We start from the raw sequence: 18,375 nt of genomic DNA, 5'->3' as shown, positions 1-18,375 counted from the left end.
AGACTAAATCTATAAGTAAAGATCCAACGATAAATCTAGATGGGAAGGACCCAGCGAAAAAACACGGAGAGCACAAAGAATCAAATGGAAAGCTCATCTTCAAAGAGAAATACCAGCTCCCAACCATTTGACACAAACCAGACTCAAAACACCAACATGTCACAGGAAGAATTCCAATTATGGATTATAAACAAGCTGAATAATATACAAGAATCAATGGATAAACAACACAAGGAAAACACAAAAAAAAATACAGGATTTGGAGGAAAAATTCACTAAAGAAATTGAAATATTGAAGAAAAACCAAACTGAACTCCTAGAAGTGAAGAATTCTCTCAGAGAGCTACAAAACACTGTGGAAAGTCTCAAGAGCAGGGTAGATCAAACAGAGGAAAGAATCTCAGAAATTGAAGATAACTCCTTCCAACTAAATAAGTCAGTCACAGAGATAGATTGAAAAAGTAAGAGAAATGATCTGAGTCTTCAAGAAATGTGGGATTATGTGAAGAAACCTAACTTGAGAGTTATTGGCATTCCTGAGGGTGAAGAAGATAATAAGCAAGGGTTGGACAAGCTATTTGAAGACATAATCGAGGAAAATTTTCCAGGCCTTACCAATACTCTAGACATACAGATTCAAGAAGCTCCAAGGACCCCTGGGAGATTCATAGCAAATAGGAAAACACCACGCCACGTAGTCATCAGGCTGACCAAAATATCCACTAAAGGGTCACTTCTCCGAGCTGTAAGGAGAAAGAAACAAGTAACTTACAAAGGAAAACTCATCAGAATTACGCCAGATTTCTCAGCTTAAACCTTACAAGCAAGAAGAGGTTGGGGCCCCATTTTCACGCTTCTGAAACAGAATAATGCCCAGCCTAGAATCTTGTACCCAGCTAAGCTAAGTTTTCTACACGAAGGAGAAATCAAGACATTCTCAGATAAACAAAGGTTGAGGGAATTCACCAAGACAAGACCAGCCCTCCAAGAAGTACTCAAAAGAGAATTACACATGGAACAGCACAAGAAAGATCCACGAATGTAAAACTACGCAAGAGCTAAAGATCAAGTTCCAGATACCACAATGGCCCAGGAGAGAAAACATCACAATGAAGTTCTACCCAACAAGCTGAACAAAAAACTGTCTCACTTATCGGTTTTCTCAATAAATGTGAATGGCTTGAACTCCCCGCTCAAGAGACATAGACTGGCCCAATGGATTAAAAAACACAATCCAAGTATCTGCTGTCTTCAAGAAACTCACCTAACCTGCAAAGATGCATTTAGACTGAAAATAAAAGGATGGAAATCGATATTTGAAGCAAATGGTAACCAAAAGAAAGCTGGTGTGGCAATCTTAATTTCCAATAACTTAGCTTTCAAACCAACAAAAATAATAAAAGACAAAGATGGCTACTACATACTGATTAAAGGCACAATTCATCAAGAAGCCATGACTATACTCAATATATATGCACCCAACCTAGGTGCACCTAGATTCATAAAGCAAACCCTACTAGATCTCAACCAAATGATAGATAACAATACTGTAATAGCTGGAGACTTTAACACCCCACTAACAGTACAGGACAGATCCTCTAAACAGAAAATAAACAAAGACATAATGGACCTAAATAGAATGCTAGAACAAATGGGCATGGCTGACATCTATAGGACATTCTACCCAAAGTCCACAGAATATACATTCTTCTCATCAGCTCATGGGACATTCTCTAAGATTGACCATGTCCTAGGATATAAATCATGTCTTAAAAAATTCAAAAAAATAGAAATTATACCATGCATCTTCTCAGATCACAGCGGAATAAAAGTAACAATGATCACAAACAGAAACCCTCACTCTTACTCAAAGTCATGGAAGCTAAATAACTTTCTCCTGAATAACTATTCTATAAAAGAAGAAATCAAGATGGAAATCAAAAATTTCTTTGAATTAAATGACAATGGAGATACAACTTATCAAAATCTATGGGATGCAGCTAAAGCAGTCCTGAGAGGAAAATTCATATCCATAAATGCCTCTATCAAAAAGACAGAAAACATGCAAATAGACAACCTAACGAATAGACTCAAAGAGCTGGAGAAAGAAGAACAGAACGATCCCAAACCCAGCAGAAGGCGAGAAATTACTAAGATCAAATCAGAATTAAATGAAAAGGACAACAAAGAAACTATAAGGGAAATTAATAATACAAAAAGTTGGTTCTTTGAAAAGATAAACAAAATAGACACACCCCTGGCTAGACTAACCAAGAACACAAAACTAAAATCTCTAATAACCTCCATTAGGAACATGAAAGGAGAAATCACAACCGATGCTACAGAGATACAAGATATCATCTATGAATTCTACAAAAATCTTTATGCACACAAACTGGAGAATGTGGAGGAAATGGACAAATTTTTAGAAACACATAGTCTTCCCAGGCTCAACCAGGAAGAAATAGAGTACCTGAACAGACCAATATCAAGAACTGAAATCGAAACAGCAATAAAAAACCTTCCCAAAAAGAAAAGCCCTGGTCCAGATGGGTTCACACCTGAATTTTACCATACATACAAAGAAGAACTGGTGCCCATCCTACATAAACTATTCTCCAATATTGAGAAGGATGGAATTCTCCCCAACACGTTCTACCAAGCCAATATAACATTGATACCAAAACCTGGAAAGGACACAACAAAAATAGAGAACTACAGACCAATTTCCCTCATGAATATAGATGCAAAAATTTTCAATAAAATACTAGCAAATCGAATCCAAGTACTTATCAAAAAAGTAATCCACCACGACCAAGTGGGCTTCATCCCCGAGATGCAGGGGTGGTTCAACATACGTAAATCTATAAATGTAATTCACCACATAAATAGAAGCAAAAACAAAAACCATATGATACTCTCATTAGATGCAGAAAAAGCATTTGACAAAATTCAACACCCTTTTATGATAAAAACGCTTAACAAAATAGGCATTAATGGAACCTACCTAAAAATGATACAAGCCATATATGACAAACCCACAGCCAACATCATACTGAATGGGGAAAAACTGAAAGCACTCCCACTTAGAACTGGAACCAGACAGGGCTGCCCATTGTCTCCATTACTTTTCAACATAGTATTGGAAGTCCTTGCGAGAGCTATCAGGCAAGAGAGCAGAATCAAGGGAGTCCAAATAGGGAAGGAAGAGATCAAACTCTCACTTTTTGCTGATGATGTGATGTTATATCTGGAAAAACCCCAGGATTCAACCATGAGACTCCTGGAATTGATTAACGAATATAGCAAAGTCTCAGGATACAAAATTAATATACACAAATCAGAGGCATTTATATATGCCAATAACAGTCAATCGGAAAACCAAATTAAAGACTCAATACCCTTCAAAATAGCAACAAAGAAAATAAAATATCTAGGTATATATCTAACTAAAGAGGTAAAGGACCTCTATAAGGAAAACTATGAAACACTGAGAAAAGAAATAGCAGAACTTGCAAATAGATGGAAAAATATACCATGCTCATGGATCGGAAGAATCAACATTATTAAAATGTCTATACTACCCAAAGTGATCTACAGATTCAATGCAATCCCTATTAAATTACCAACATCATTCTTTACAGACATAGAGAAAATAATTATACACTTTGTATGGAATCAAAGAAGACCCTGTATAGCAAAAGCAATTTTAAGCAACAAAAACAAAATGGGAGGTATTAATTTGCCAGACCTCAAACTATACTACAAGGCCGTGGTTCTTAAAACAGCCTGGTATTGGCACAAGTGCAGGGACACAGACCAGTGGAACACAACAGAAAATCCAAATATAGAACCATCCTCATATAGTCACCTAATTTTTGACAAAGCGGGAAAGAATATACTCTGGGGACAAGAATCCCTATTCAATAAATGGTGCTGGGAGAATTGGTTAGCCACTTGTAGAAGACTGAAACAGGACCCACAGCTTTCACCTCTCACAAAAATCAAATCACGGTGGATAACAGACTTAAACCTTAGGCGTGATACAATCAGAATTCTAGAAGAAAATGTAGGAAAGACTCTTACAGACATTGGCCTAGGCAAAGAATTTATGAAGAAGACCCCCAAGGCAATCACAGCAGCAACAAAAATAAATGAATGGGACATGATTAAATTAAAAAGCTTCTGCACAGCCAAAGAAACAGTCAAGAGAATAAACAGACCACCTACAGAATGGGAAAAAATTTTTGCATACTACACATCAGATAAAGGACTGATAACAAGAATCTATTTAGAACTCAGGAAAATCAGCAAGAAAAAATCAAGCAACCCTATCAAAAAGTGGGCAAATGACATGAATAGAAACTTCTCGAAAGAAGATATAAGAATGGCTAACAAACATATGAAAAAATGCTCAACATCCCTAATCATCAGAGAAATGCAAATCAAAACCACAATGAGATATCACTTAACTCCAATGAGAATGGCCTTTATCAAAAAAACCCAAAACAACACATGTTGGCGTGGGTGTGGAGAGACAGGAACACTAATACACTGCTGGTGGGACTGCAAACTAGTGCAACCCCTGTGGAAAGCATTATGGAGGTATCTTAAACAGATTCAAGTAGACCTGCCATTTGACCCAGCAATCCCATTACTGGGCATATACCCAGAGGAAAAAAGGTCATTCTTTAACAAAGACACATGTACCTGAATGTTTATAGCAGCACAATTCACAATAGCAAAGATGTGGAAACAACCCAAATGCCCATCAATACATGATTGGATTAGTAAGCTGTGGTATATGTATACCATGGAATATTACTCAGCTATAAGGAATGATGAAGATACGACATCTCTATGGTTCTCCTGGAGAGAGTTGGAACCCATTATATTAAGTGAAGTATCCCAAGAATGGAAAAACAAGCATCACATGTACTCACCAGAAAATTGGTTTCCCTGATCATCACCTAAATACAAATCTGGGAACGACACCAATTGGATATCAGACTGAGGTGGGGGGTGGGGGAGGGGATGGGGGTATGCCTACACAATGAGTGCATTGCACACCGTTTGGGGAGTGGTAACACTTGAAGGTGCTGACTCGGGAAGGGGGGGTGGGGAAGGGAGGGATATATACCTCATGATGGGTGCAATGTGCACGACCTGGGGAACAGACACGCCTGGAGCTCTGACTTGGGGGGAAAGGCGGTACAGGAGCAACGTATGTAACCTGCAATTCTGTATCCCCCATAACAAGATGAAATAAAAAAAAAAAATAAATGGGCAAAAGATCTGAACAGCTACCTCACCAAAGAAAATATACAGATGGCAAATAAGCATATGAAAAGATGCGCAACATTGTTTGCAGTTAGGAAATTGCACATTGAAACAAAACTATGCACCTATTTGAATAGTTAAAATTTAAAGTCTGACAATACCAAATACCATTGAAGATGCAGGGCAATAGGAACTCTCATTCATTGCTAAAGGGAATGCAAAATGGCACAGCCACTTTGGAAGGCAATTTCACATTTTCTTATAAAACTAAACATAGTTTTATAATACAATACAGTAATCATGTTCCTAGGGATTTACCTAGTCAATTTAAAAATTTGTGATAACATGAACCCTGCATGTATTTGTTCATAATCACCAAAATCCAGAAACAACCAAGATGACCTTCCATAAGTGAATGGATAAATAAACTGTGGCACATCCATAAAACTGATTACTTAGTGGTAAAAATAAATGAGCTATTCAGTCACAAAAAGATATGGATATGAATCTTAAACTTATATTGCCAAATGAAAGGAGCCAGTCTGAAAAAGCTACTGCTGCATGATTCCAATCATATGACATTCAGGAAAAGGCAAAACTATAAAGATGATACAAAGATTATCAGTGGCTTTCAAGGGTTTAAGGGTGGGGAGAGGGTTGGATATGTGAGTACAGGAACTCTTTTTTAGGGTGGTGCAATCATTCTGTAGGATTCTATAATTATGAGTACATGACATTATGCATTTGCCAAAACCCATAGAACTTTATAGCACAAAGTTCTTAATGTATGTAAATTTCTAATAAATCATTTAAAAGGTTGGAAGGTTACCAGAATGGAATGCCAGAATGATAAAAACAATCTAACTGTATAACAAATATATGAATCAACCTCATTGAAGGTGGTGAGGAATAAAGACAAAAAAAAAAACCCTGTTTATATGTGCTTTAGTTGATGAAGTTTCTTTCCGTGGGGATATGGGTCGACAATTCTGATTTTGCTACACATGTGTACCGGAATTGAAGTGAATGAGTGGAGGACTGTGAGAGCCAGTTTGCTGACTACTGGAGCGAGAAGTTCCTGATAAGCAAGGGGAGGAGGCTAGAATGGTCTGTGTGGTAAAGTACTAGAGTTGGAGACCTCAGCAAACTCATGTTTAGCTTATTGTGAACACAGATGGTCATATATAGAAATATTTATAGATACATATATACACAGGTAATTATACATGCAAATATTTCTTTGCTCTGCCAACTGAGTGAACCCAGAAGCAATGACATCCCAGTAACAATGAGCACACCAGTGCCCAGATCTTGATCTCTAACACCATTCTCCAATAACAGGTATCAGGACTCCTTGGAAAAATGAATTATTCTCAGACTGCCACATAAAATATGCAAGATGAGCATGGAATATCTTACAGTCAGGATGTAAGAAGCTACTCAAAACAAATGAACAAAAAAAACCCCACAATGATGGGATTATGTCAAAGGGAGCAAACTGAAAGAGCTCCCAATGGCAAAAATTGGAAAAATTTGAGGAACAAAATAAATAAAATGTCAAAGCATTAAATAAATATCCAGAAGCCCATGCAGATATAAATATATGAATAAATAAATAAATGAAGGAAGAATAAACAAATCTCTCATGGAGACTTCTAAATAATTTATGTAGTTACTCCACCCTCAAGGAAGTAGAATACACAACTTACTCATTCTTCTAACATTGGTGGGAATTTAGGTTGTATCAGGTTTTTGATATTACTGTGCTGCTAAGAACATGTCTCCTGTGGTATGTATGTAAGAGTTTCTCTAGGGCATGTTCCTTGGGGTGAAATTGCTGGGCATCTATAGTAAGTACATGTTTAACTTTACTAGGTAATACCAAATGATTTTTCAGGTAGTTGCACCAATTCACTATACCTTCCACTGTGTCTGAGGGTTCCCAGTGTTCCACAGCCTCACCTGTGCTTGGTGTTTTCTGATTTTTAAATTTTTATAGATCTCATAGTTGTATGGTTGCATGGTGGTTTTAAATATTAGCATTTCACTGATGACGAAAGAAGCGCGGAATCTTTTCATATATTTGTGGATCAACCATCTCTCTCTCCTTTTCTTTTCTTTCTTTTTTTTTTTTTTTGGAAAATGCCTATTCCTGTATATTGCTGTTTTTCCTTTTGTTATTCATTTCTAGTTCTGTATAATCTTGGGATTCTAATCCTTTGTTGGTTATAGATACAGCACATACTTTCTTATATCTTTTGACTTATTCCTCTCTTTATAGTATCTGCTAAGAAAGAGGAATTTTCAATGAATTATCATAAAATGATCACACCTTTGTAACCACCACCCCGGTCAGGAAATTGAAAATTATCAGCTCCCAGAAATATTCCCTCATGTCCACTCATACTTATTTCTGATTGCTACCTCCTCTCTCCTCTCCAAAATCAAACATTACTCTGACTTCTAACATCACAGATTAACTTGGCCTAATGAAGAATTTTATAAAAATAGAATCCTATAATATGTATTCTTTTGTGTCTGGTTTCTTTCATTCAGTATTATGTTTATGAGATGCATCCAAATTGTTGCATATAGCTACAGGTCATTCATTTTCATTATATAACTGTACCACAATTTATTTACCAATTTTAGTATTGACACATATATGAGTGTGTTCTAGTTTGGGGCTATTAAAAAAAAAAACACTACCATGAAGATTTTTATGCATATCTTTTGATACCTGTAGTTCTGTTGAATTTCTATCTAGGGTTAATTGCTGGGTCACAGCTAACTTGAGTTTCAGCTACAGTAACATTGCTGTCAACAGTTCTGTAAACTGGTTGTACTAATTTTACACTCCTACCCAGTAGTATGTGAGAGATTCTATTGTTCCACATTTTTTCAACACTTGCCAAATTTCTACTTTGTAGTAGTATCTCCCTACAGTTTTAAGTTGTCGTTTCTTTGTGTCTAATGTTGACCATTCTTAAATAGATTTATAAGTTATTTAGATAGTCTATTTTGTGCAGTGCCTGTTCCAGTCTTCTGCCTATTTTTCAATTGGCTTATCTGTCATTTTCTTGATATGGAGAAAACCTATATTTTCTGGATATATTTATTAGTTGTAGGTGTTGCAAATATATTTTTTAAATCTGTCGGTGGCCTTTTAAACTCCTTTAGTGGTGCTTCTGATTAAAAGATACTCTTAAATTTAATGTAGTCCAATTCAGCATTTTTTTATGACTTGTGTTTTGTTTGACCTGTTTAAGAATTCTTTGCCTACCACAAGATTATGAAGATATTTTCCTATATTGTCTTCTAGAGGCTTTCTTGTTCATATTTCACATTCACATTCACATCCATTGAGTGTGTATCTGCAATTGGGTTTTGGTTCATAGTGCTGTCAACCACTGATCTGTTTTCTGTTTTGTCTTTTCTAGTATGTCATATAAATGGAACCACACAGTATATAAACTTTGAGTCTGGCTTCTCTTACTTAACTAATCTATCTGAAATTTATCCATACAGTTGCACATATCAGTAGTTTGTTCACTTTCATTGCTGAGTAGGTTACCATTGTCCCACAGTGTGTTCATCCTTTCACCAGCTGAAGGAGATTTGGGTTGTTTTCAGATTTAGGAGATTATAAATAAAGCCATTATAAACATCCACATGCAAGTTTTTATGTGAATGTAAGTTATCATGTCAAATAGGTAAATACCTAGTAATGGGATTACAGGGTTTGATGGTAATTTTATGTTGAAGTTTATGAGAAACTGCAGAACTGTTTTCCAAAATAGCTGTACCATTCTGCTTTCCATAGAAAATACGTGAGAGTTCTAGCGCTCCCCATTCCTACTAGCATTTGGCGCTTTCAGTTCCTTCCTTCCTCCTTCCTTCCTTTTTCCCTCCCTCCCTTTGTTGCCTTATTCAAGCTAACAAAATTTTTCTTCTATATTTTCTTCTAAAACTGTATAGTTTTGATTTTACATTTAGGTCTATGGTTAACTATTCTGTTAATTTTCTATGTGGAATGAAGTGTGGATCTACGTTCATTTTTTATCGCATATGGACATCCAATTGTTTCAGCACTATTTGTTGAAAAGACCATACTTTCTCCATTAAATTGCCTTTGTGCCTTCATAAAAAATCAATTGGTCATATGTGTGCAGGTCTATTTCTAGACTCACTCTTAACTGGATTTTTGCCAATATGACTCTGCCTTAGTTCATGTAGAGTTCTCTAACTTTGTTCTTTTTCAAATTGTTTTAGATTCATTTATAAAGTTTAGAATTGACTAGTCAATTTATACAAAAAAAAAATTCTGCTGGAATTTTGAATGGAATAGCAAGGAATCTGTAGATTATATTGTGAAGAACTGACAACTTGACAATCCAATCTATGAGCATGGTATCCCCCCTCATTTATTTAGGGCTTTTTAAGATTTCTTTCATCAGTGACTTGTAGTTTCAGCATAGAGATTTGGCACACATTTTGTTAGGTTTTTACCTAATTATTTTATGATTTTTGATATAATTGTACATGATAATATTTTACTTTTAACTTTCAGTTGTTCTCTCTTACTATGTAAAAATACAATTCATTTTTTTTGTCTTGGCCTTCTATCGAAACTGTCCTAAACTCACCAGTGTTGGCAACTTTCTGTAGATTCTTTGGGATTATCTATATAGACAAGCATATTAGCTGCCAATAAAGGCAGTTCTATTTCTTCCTTTCCATTCTGTATGATTTTAGTACTTTCGTTATTTATTTATTTCACCTTAGGGTACTGGGTAGCATCTCCAGTACAATGGTGAACAAAAGTGCTGAGAACAAACATCCTTGCCTTAATATTGATCCTAGGAAGAAAGGATCCTACATTAAGGATAATGTAATTTGCACATCTTATGGTAAAAACACTTTACGAAATTAATGAAGTTTCCCCATTTTTGAAAAACTTAAGAATGGATTTTGGGGTTCTATCAAATGTTTTTGTGCATCCACTGAGTTGATCAAATGGTCTTTCTTTTTTTGTTTGTTTATATGCTGGAGTACACTGATTATTTTTTAAATGTTACCCAATCTTGCATTTCATGAGTTATTATCCTTTTTCTTTGTCTTGTAAGATTCAATTTGCTAAAATTTTGTTAAGAGTTTTTAACCTCTATATTCCTGAGAAATATTAGTCTATAGTTACCTTGTAATGTCTTCATCTAGTTTTGGTATTAGGGTAATGTGCTCCTCATAGAATGAGTCCTCCCTCCTTAGTTTTCTGGAAGAGGTTATGTGGAATTGACATTATCTCTTCCTTGAAGGTTTAGTAGAATTCAGAAGCAAAGCCATCATGGCTTAAAGTTTTATTTGTAAGAAAGCTTTAACTACAAATTCCATGGCTTTAACAGTCATAGAGTTATTCAAGTTATCTCTTCTTTTTTTTTATCTCTTACTTCTTTTTTTTTTTTGTCTCTTTTGTGGTTTTAATTGAAGCATTACTATTCATTTTTTAAACTCTTATAAGCACCAAATTTTAATATCTAAGTCAATTTGGGGGGAAAGAAACACCATCAAGAACTTCTCTCCAGAACAAAACAATGATGTTCATTCCTCCAAACATCCAAATTGAAGGTCTACCAAAACAAAAAAAGCCCACACAGAAAGAAAAACAAAAATCACATTCTAGGGGGTCAGTGCATTTAGCAGTCTTCACTGTGCTGTCTAACTGTCCTTCAGCTGACTTTCAACAAAAATAACACCCTAGCTCATCAAAATATACATTTGCCATTTGCTTTTTTAAATTAAAAATAATAATTAAAGAAAACTTTAAGGAATTCACAATCAATTGCCCGGCTCATTTCGATGTCATATACAGCATTATGGAGGTCAGGAAGGTTATTTGCAGCACACATGATTGGCGATATTCATCTTCAAGGCTTAGCTTTCTTCCACACAGTGTAAAATACCCACAATTCCAAGTATGAAGGGACACAAACGATCTCCTTCGAGAATTCCACAGGACCATACAGGCGCCCGAGCTGTTCTTCATAGAGCGACAGGGCTTCTGTCAGATTGACACAATTCCCCTGGGTGAAATATTTCCCATCCTGTTTCAATATTTTCATTGAGAGGTCAAGGATCAGTCTGAGAAACTCTCATGTGGAATCTTCTTCTGGAGACGTGGAGATTGGAACAGCCGTCAAATCATTAATCACATAATCAAACTCTCTCCCTTCTTTGGCGTACCTCTTCAGTACTGGAATACAGTCTTCTACTAGAACCTGATAGCAGTCTCCTTTAAGATTGGCTAAGACACCACCGCACGTTTTTCGCATATATTTCTTACATCCATCAATCACCATTTGGTCAATCTCTACCATAGTGACCGTCTTTGGTTTCAGTTTGACTATTTCACATAATATGCCCCCATCTCCACCTCCCAGAATCAGTACGTCTTTGCCAGTGTAATCTTTGCCACTGCCCATGATGGCCCGGGTATACGCCAAGTCACTCTCTGCCAAATTAACATCCCCACTAAGGATGAGAATATTCCCAAATTGCTTTGAGTGTAGAATTTTAATGTTCTGATAAGGTGAATCTTCATCATACATCACTTCATCTATGTCATATTCAACCAGGCGGCCATCAGCGGTGGGCCAGTATCTGTCGATGGCTCCTCCTCGAACTATGGGTGGTAATCGCTTCACCCTCCCAGTACTGTCCTAGTTCAATTCTTTCATTCTTTCTTCAACTTTGTGCAAGAGACTGTCAATTTCTTCCTTGCTCTGTGCATCACTGTCAACTCTGAAGGTCCAGCAACACCAATCCATGTGGATAAATTCTCAAATTGGCAAAGCTGCCGTTTTTGTTTGTGTAGGTTGCTAAGTAGCCGTGGTCCTGCCAGGTATGCACCGACTCCGCCATCCCCTGCTCCTGGAAAATGGACTGGAGGCCTTTTAGAATGGTCTCGCCATCAGCTTTGGCGCCGAGCATGAAGTCGAGCGTGCTGTGCCGTGCTGCTGCCATAGTGAGGCGAGGCCCTGTGCCATGCCTAGGGGAGGCGACCGCGGGAGACTGGGGGGCCGCGGGACGTGTCAGGTTGCGGCAGGCGGGGAGTCTATCTCTTACTTCTTGAATAAACTTTTTCATTTGTGTGCTTTTAGGAATTTGTTCATTTCCTCTAAATTGCTGAATTTACTGGCATAAAGTTGTTCATAATATATTCTATTAATATCCTTTTAATGTTTGTAGACTATCAGTGATAGCCCCTCTTTCATTTCTCCTTCCTTTCTGCTTGAAGGAGTTTCCTTAATATTTTTTACAGTGTGCATCTACTGATTATGAATACTTTTAATTTTTGTATGCCTAAAAGGCCTTTTTTTCCACCTTTAGTTTTGGAAAATATTTTTAGTGGGTGTAGAAGTTAACATTCTAAGTTAACATTTTTTTCTTTCTGTATGTCAGAGGTGCTCTTCCACTATCTTCTGACTTACATAGTATCCACTAATTAGATGCTGTCATTCTTATCTTTGTTTCCATGTACCTATTATGTCTGGTTGTTTTTAAGATTTTTCTCTTTAACAATGATAGAAAATATTTTCATTATTTATTTTGAGATAATCATAGATTCACATATAGTTGTAAGAAATAATACAGAGATCCCATATACCCTTCACCCAATTTACCCAACAGCAAAATCTTGCATAAGTGTAGTACAACCAAGAAATTGATATGTATGAAATCCATTGACTTCATTCACATTTCTCCAGTTTTACATGCACTCATTTGTGTGTATGTGGGTGTTGTCTTTTTACTGTGTTGATTGTGTTCTTTGATGTACAAAAGTTTTTTATTTTGATGTAGTCCAATTTATCAATTTATTCTTTTGTTGCCTGCACTATTGGTGGCATATCCAAGAAATCATTGTCAGATTCAAAGATTCAAATGAAGCTTTTTCTCTATGTTTTCTTCTAAGAATTTTATAATTTTTTATGTTTAGGTCTCTGATCCTTTTTGGGTTAATTTTTATACATGGCATAAAGTAGAGGTCCAACTTTATTCTTTTGCATGTGGATATCCATTTTCCCCAATACCATTTATTGAAAAGACTGTTCTTTCCCCACTGAATGGTTCTGGAACCCTTGTTGAAAATCTTTGACTATATAAATGAGGGTTTATTCTCAGGTCTCTGTTCTATTCCATGGGTCTATATGTCTGTCTCTATGCCAGTACCACACTATTTTGATTACTGTAACTTTGTAGTAAGTTTTGAAATCAGGACACATGAGACCCCAAAATTTTCCTCTTTATCAAAATTGTTTTGACTATATGTTTTGACCCATAGTCAGAACATGATTCCATATACATGTTAGGATGGATTTTTCTATTTCTGAAAAAACAGTAATTGGGATTTTGATAGGGATTATATTGAATTTGTACACAGATTTGAGTAGCATTTATGTGCTAACAATATTGTAATTCATTTTGAGTTATTACATTAATAATTTTTGTATAAGGTGTGAACTTTAAGTCAAAGTTTATACTTTTGCCTATGGGCGTCCAATTGCTCCAGCACCATTTGTTGAAAATTCTTCCTCTGTTGAATTGCTTTTGCAATTTTGTCAATAACTGGTTGAGCATATTTGTTAAGGTCTATTTCATGGTCCTTTGTTCTGTCCCACTAATCTCTGTGTCTATGCCTCTGCCAATACCACACTGTCTTGGTTACTATAGTCATATGCTAAGCCTTAATACTGAGTAGTGATTCTTCCCATTTGTTCCTCTTTTTCAAAACAGTTTTAGCTATTCTAGATTCTGTGCATTTCCATGTAAATTTTAGAATAAGCTTGTCTATGTCTACAAATGCCTTTGCTAGAATTTTGATAAGAATTGCATTAAGCCTATGATCAATTGAAGGAGAATTCATATTTTTACTATGTTGAGTCTTTCAATCCATGACTTTTATTTATATTTATATTTACATTTATATTTCATTTATATTTCCATTTTTTATCTCTTTCATCAGTGTTTTTTAGTTTTCAGCATGCAAGTTTTGTATGTACATAAGTGTTTCATTTTTTCAGTGGTTATAACTGGTATTTTATTTTTAAATTATAGTTTCTGAATCTTCATTGTTATCATATAAAAATGCAATGGATTTTGCATGTTGATTCTGTGTCACATGATGTTGATGAACTCATAATTCTGGGAGGGTTTTTTCTTTTCTTTTCTTTTCTTTTTTTTTGTATATTCCTTTGAATTGTCAGCATAGATAATCATGTCACCTGCAAATAGGGATGGTTTTATTTCTTCCTTTACAATTGATATGTGTTTTATTTATTTATTCATATTTTTCTTATTTTAGTGTCTAGAATTTCCAGAACTATATTGGATAAGAGTAGTGAGCATAGACATTCTTGCCTTGCTCCCAGTCTTAGCGAAAAAGCAGTTAGTCTTTCACCACAAAGTCTTATGTTAACTGTATGTTCTTTGTAGATACTCTTTATCCAGTTTAGGTAGTTCCTCACTGTTCTAATCTTGCTAGGTTTTTATCACAAATAGGTATTGGATTTGGTCAAATATCCTTTTTGTATCAATTGATATTATCATACGATTTTTCTTCTTTGCCTTGTTGATATGGTGGATTACATTTACCTTGGAATGTTCAACCAGACTTGCATTCCTGGAACAAATCGCACTTGGCCATGGTGTATAATTTCTTTTGTACATCATTGGATTTGGTTTGCTAATATTTTGCTGAGATAAATTCATGAGAGAGATTGTTTTGTAGTTTTCTGTTTTTGAATGATCTTTCTTTGGTTTTGGTATCAGAGACCTAATCATTGAGTTTGGGATTGTTCCCACTTCTGTTTTCTGGAAGAGAATGTGTAAAAATGGTGTTAATTCATCTTTAAATATTTAGTAGAATTTTCCAGTGAAGGCACCTGGGCCTGGAGATTTCTTTCAGGAGTTTTCAATTATGAATTCAATTCATTTAATAATCATAGGGCTATATAGATTATCTATTTCATGTTGTTTGAGTTTAAGTTTTGAAGGAATTGGTCCATTTCTTCTAAATATTCTGATTTATGAACACATAGCTTTCACAGTGTTTTCTTATTATCCTTTTAATCCTCTTAGTAGTCATAGGATCTGTAGTGTTATTTCATTCCTGATGTTGGTGAAACTTCTTGCTGGATGTTTATTAATTTTATTAATTTTTTTTAAACTACCTTTTGGTTTTTTTAGTTTTTTCTGTTGTTTTCCTATTTTCAATTTTATTGATTTATTCTCTGATCTTTATTATTTTCTTCTTTCTGCATGTTTTCAGTTTATTTTACTCTTCAGTTTCTTGAGGTAAGAACTTAGATTTATTATACAAGACTTTTTCTCTTTTCTAATGTAAGCATTTAGTGATATGAATTTTTTTCTCAACATTGCTTTAGCTACATCTCATATATTTTCATATGTTGCATTTTTGTTTTTATTCATCATTCTGTCCTACAGTTTTTGCATTTCCTTGGTGACTTTCTCTTTAATCCATGGGTTATTGAGAAGCATGTTGTTTAATTTCTATATGTTTGCAGATTTTCCTTTGTCTCTGTGGGTTATTTATTTATTTATTTACTTATTTCAGTGCATTTAGGGAGTACAGTGTTTTTTGTTACGTGAATGAATTGTATAGTGGTGAAGTCAGGGCTATTAGTGTACCCATCACCTGAATAGTGTACATTGTACCCAGTAGGTAATTTTTGATCCCTCACTCCCCACCAACTCTCCCCACTTCTGAGTCTCCGGTGTCCATGATACCACTGTGTATGACCATGTGTACCCATTGTTTAGCTCCCACTTATAAGTGAGAATATACAGTGTTTGTTTTTCCATTCCTGAGATACTTCACTTAGGATAATGGCCTCCAGTTCCATTCAAGTTGTTGCAAAAGACATTATTTTATTCTTTTTTCTGGCTGGGTAGTACTCCATGGCACATATATACCACATTTTCTTAATACACTCACCAGTTAATGAGCATTTAAGTTGATTCTATATCTTTCAACTTGTGAATTATGTGTCTCGTATGTCTCTGTGTTATTGATTTCTAACTTGATTCCATTATGCTCAGATGATATACTCTAAATGATTTAATTCTTTAAAATTTTTTGATATTTGGTTTTTGGTCCAGGATATGGTCTAACTTGGTAAATGTTCATGAGCACTTGAAAAAAAAAATGTGTATTCTGCTACTGTTGGATGAAGTAGGTTGCTTGTTTTTTTCCAAATCTTCTATATCCTTGTTGATTTTCTCTAGTAGTCCTGTCAGTTGTTGAGAGGGGTGTGTTTCAGCACCCAGCCATAACTGTGGATTTGTCTGTTTCTCCCTTCAGCTCTATCAGTTTTTGCTTCATGTATTTTAGGCTCTGTTGTTTACACAGAGAATTGTATACACATTTAGAATTTCTATGTCTTTCTAGTGGATAGATCCTTTCATCTTTACAAAATGTTCCTGTTTGTCTTCAGTCATCTGAAGTCTACATTATTGGTATTAATATAACCATGCATGTCTTTTTTTCATTAATATTCTCATAATATTGTCTTTCTCCCTCTCTTTACTTTCAACCTATCTATGTTATTGAATGTGAAGTGAGTTTCTCATAAACAGCAGACAGTAATTGGGTCATGTTTTCTTAATCCACTCTGCCAGTCTTTGTCTTTTCAGTTTAGTTGCCCCAAACAGCAGGTCCGCTGCAGCTCTCTGCAGTGGAATGTTGAATGTCCCCCCTCCCCCCACTCCAAAGAGGCCATCATGGAGTTTTTCAGGAAATGCCAAGGCTACCTTGTGCTGATTAGGCCATTTATAATCCAGCTCAGAAATGCAATTTAACACTCTCCATCTGCTCTGGATTTGGAACTGCAAGTTTGGAATGTCTTGGTCTGGGCTTCCTCGTCCAGCCCCCATCCCAGTCCCTGCATGCTGGCCTCTCTCAGGGGGGACTTTCTGCACCACTACCATCTGGGATTCACCTCTTTCTCTTTATTTTCCCAAGGAATAGTGCCTGGAATGTATCAACTCAGTTTCTTCCTGAAATTCATTTTGTACAATCAGGCTGTGCTCGTTAATCCGTGTGTGCTAACTCACTATAGTATTGATGCAATGCCATGAAGAGGCCTCTGGACACTTGCAAGGGCACCAAGGAAAAAGGGGCCTGGCCTCTTAATTTGCACACTTCCTGCCAGGCCTTGTTTAAGTGTCCTTGATCTGTGATAGTTTCCCTCCCCAAACTATACTGGCAGTGTCTCTCCCTTCTCTGAAGTCTTGTCATGTTCCTTTATACCACTTACTTGGGTATTCAAAAAATTAAGAATCGTAAGTTGAAAGCCCTCTGTGTTCTTTGTGCTCTGTTAGAAGTTAAGGTAGAGGGATAAGAGGAAGGAAAGAGCCCACTGACAGTGCCCTTGAATTTCCCACAGCTCCAGACACAGAGCAGACTCGAGTTGTTCAGCAGTGAGCCGTGGAGCGGTAGATAGGAGGGGGTGAGATTTCACATTCTCTTTCAAACACACTGACTGCTACATTAGAAGAAATTGTTTTCCTTGGAGCCATGGTGTTTTATTATAAAAATAGAATAAAAACTTCAAAAACAAAATGGTACTTTCTAATTTAATGAAAAATTTGTTATTTTTTATTCTTTTCTGTGTGTGAGTTACATGCAACTTGAAAAATAGTTCATGCTGTAAAGAGTAAAAAGCAGTAAAGAGATGTGTGAGTTACATGCACTTCATGAGGCCCTGGGCTCAAAGCTAGCGTGAGTTAAATACAACTCATGTGGCAGTTAGTGTGCTAATTTCCCCCAGTGTTCTTAATGACAGGGTAAGACTGAGTGATTCGCTGGAAAGCAGCCAGCACCAGGGTTCTTCAGAGGATCCTGTCTGGGCATCTTGTACCCCAGCCAGCTCCCCAGGGCGGGGACAAACTCCAGGTCTTCCTGGCCTGCACATCCCACCACAGTCTAAAGCAGAGATCAGATGGCATTGAGAGGCCGGACATAGGCACCGACTAAGCAGACACAGGCATCATTTCTTCTGCCACTAATTGTCTGCCCTG

General features: G+C 36.1%; 1 pseudogene; it reads right to left on the bottom strand.

Moving 5' to 3' along the window:
* Positions 1-10,771: 10,771 nt before the first annotated feature.
* Positions 10,772-12,373, bottom strand: LOC138387112 (spermine synthase pseudogene; annotated as a pseudogene).
* Between the last annotated feature and the right edge of the window lie 6,002 nt (positions 12,374-18,375).

Source organism: Eulemur rufifrons, chromosome 7, assembly GCF_041146395.1.
Source record: "Eulemur rufifrons isolate Redbay chromosome 7, OSU_ERuf_1, whole genome shotgun sequence".
Lineage (NCBI taxonomy): Eukaryota > Metazoa > Chordata > Mammalia > Primates > Lemuridae > Eulemur > Eulemur rufifrons.
The sequence above is the reverse complement of the archived record's forward strand: the minus strand, read 5'-3'. Positions and strand labels throughout refer to the sequence as shown.